This window comes from Bison bison, unplaced genomic scaffold, assembly GCF_000754665.1.
Source record: "Bison bison bison isolate TAMUID 2011002044 unplaced genomic scaffold, Bison_UMD1.0 scf7180017864492, whole genome shotgun sequence".
Taxonomy (NCBI): Eukaryota; Metazoa; Chordata; class Mammalia; order Artiodactyla; family Bovidae; genus Bison; species Bison bison.
In genome coordinates this window covers 3,061,650-3,064,126 of record NW_011495051.1, presented here as the reverse complement: position 1 = coordinate 3,064,126, position 2,477 = coordinate 3,061,650, and positions in this window count along the sequence as shown.

Genomic DNA, 2,477 nt, shown 5'->3' with positions numbered 1-2,477 from the left:
CCCTGGGTGACCTCCCCCCACCACCACCACTGCCACCAGGTTTGGGGTCTGGGGTCCCATCTGAGGCCTGATCAGGATCCCAGGTCCCGGCAGGGGTGAGGGTGGTCTCGGGAGAAGCCGGGGACCCAGGTGGTCTTTTCTTTTCCTTCCCTCACTGGTTTCTAGAGTCTTTGAGACAAGACCTTAAAAAATGATTTCTGTCCGCTGTGAGTGGACGTTAAAATGGCCCCATCCCCACCCCCACCCTCCTTCCTCAGGGCACTTCCTAAGTGGGGGTCTCCCCCTCCATCTCTCCGACTGCCTCCCTGCCTCCCATTCCTGCCTGTGGGCCCCCATTATGTCCTGGCCACTGCAACACAAATCTATTTCCAGGCATGGAGAAAGGGAAGAAGATGGGAAATGGGGGGATGCCAGGGTGACTTCCCAAGGGCCCCCGCCGCCTTCCTTCACGGCACTTACAACCTGGCGGGACCCAATGGGCCACCACTCAGGGCGTCCCTGCCACCCCCTGTCTTCATCCCCCTAACCCCATGAGATGCTTGGAGATTGGAAACTATTTGTCTTCACCCACTCCCCTCCCCAGCCCTCTCCCAGTTTTTAAAAGCACTTTTTATTAGATTTTTTTCCCCTCTTTTCCTCCTCAAAGACAAAATTTATATATAGATATATATATATATATAAAAAATATACTTTTCCTCAGAGGAGTGGACGATAGTGAGGGGGTGAAGGAGCCAAGAGCAGGAACCCAGGGTCTCACAGTGTCAGGGATGGGGGAGCTAGAGTGTCCAGAAGTTCCAGTGTCACAAAAAGCAATAAAAACAAGATTTTACAAAAACGAAAGAAAAAAAACAACAAGACAACCAACCACAAATAGGAGTCTTGGCACTTTGTAACAGAACGGGTACTACACTTTATCTTAATTTAAAAAAAAAATGTTTACAAGTTGCAACCAACTTCTATGAAAAGTCAAAAAGACAAAAAAAAAAAAAAAAACGAGCGAGAGAGAGAGCGAGCGAGCGAGAGAGAGAGCAAACAAATTCCTAAAAGTCGATTTATTTTTGTACAAAATAATAAAAAGACAAACCCACCACAGACGTAGAATCCACTTCTGTTCCCCGAGTTGAGCAAAGGGGGTCAGGAAGTCACGGGCGAGCGAGGGCAAAGCCTTCTAAGGCATTTGTGCTTTACCACAGGGGCTTGCCTTCAGGCAGGACTGTGGGGTTTTTGTGTTTCTGCCGTGTCCCCCCACCCCCACCCCACCAACCCGTCCCCCTCCCCCTTCTGTCCCTTTTTTGGGTTCTGATTTTGAGATGTCTCATCAACTGCTAGCCATACAGTGGCCACCATTGTCCGCGGGGACCCTCCTTACCGACTCCCCAGCTCAGGGATGGGCCCGAGAGAGGGCTGGCCTTCCAACCAGCCAGAGCATTCCTGTCTCCCTGCCCTTGTCCCCCACACACATACACACCCCCGCCCTTGCTGTCCCCCAACCTCCAACATGGCCGCCCTTCCTGTGGCCACCGGGGAGCTGCCATCTTGGATCAACAATCCCCGTCGAGGTGGGCAGCAGGGGGCCCCACCTCCAGGGCCTTAGATTTCCCCCTGCACCCCTCTTTTTACTCAAAGGCACTGACTGTAATTGGGGACTGGCACCTGCCTCCCCCCAGCCTCTGGCCCCCACCCTCCCAAAGGCCCGGTGTTGACCGAGCCACAGGCCACGGACTGGGGCCAGGGCTGGGGAGACCATGTTGCCAGAGGCCAGGGCACCCTTCCCCCAAACCCCTAACTCCCTGTCGCATATGCAACCCTAGCGTGGGACCCTGTAAATAGACACTGCTGAGCTGAGACCCTTCCTAGTCAAAGCCCGAGGTGCAGGGGCATCCCTGCCCCGCCGCCCCCCCCACCTTCCAGCCACTGGCCCGTCATCCCTCACCCCTCTGTTCTGTGACAAACCCCATCTTGTTCTTGTTTTTAAAGGGAAGCTTTTAAAGAAGGCAACTTTCATCATTGTTTCTACAGGATAGTTTTTGTTTCCTCCTGCTCCCCCTAACCCCCGAGCCCATCAGCCCCCCAAATGTCTCAGGACACCCCCTCCTGAGGGGGGTGGCAGGGGAGCCCAGGGCCGGGTGGCCCCGTCCACACCCCAGTGTCCTGAGGCGAGCTCGAGTGCCCAGGTCAGGGACCCCCACCCCACCCCACCCCAGCTCCCACGACCGACGGTTCCCTGAGGGGCTCAGCCCTCTCCAACACACCCCTTGCGAATAAAACCAACTTGTAAAAATTCTACTAAGCTGTCAATCCTGGCCAGGGGGTGACCGTGGACTTAGGGGAATACTGGCCGTCGTAGGACGTACGGGGTGGGGAGGAGGGGCCAAGGGCTGAACCCCCTGCCGAGCACACTTTAACACAAACCTCCTTGGGAATTGCACTAAATCCTTGCCCCTAGCTCTGCGCTCAGCTTCCGCCAGCCCTGCCCA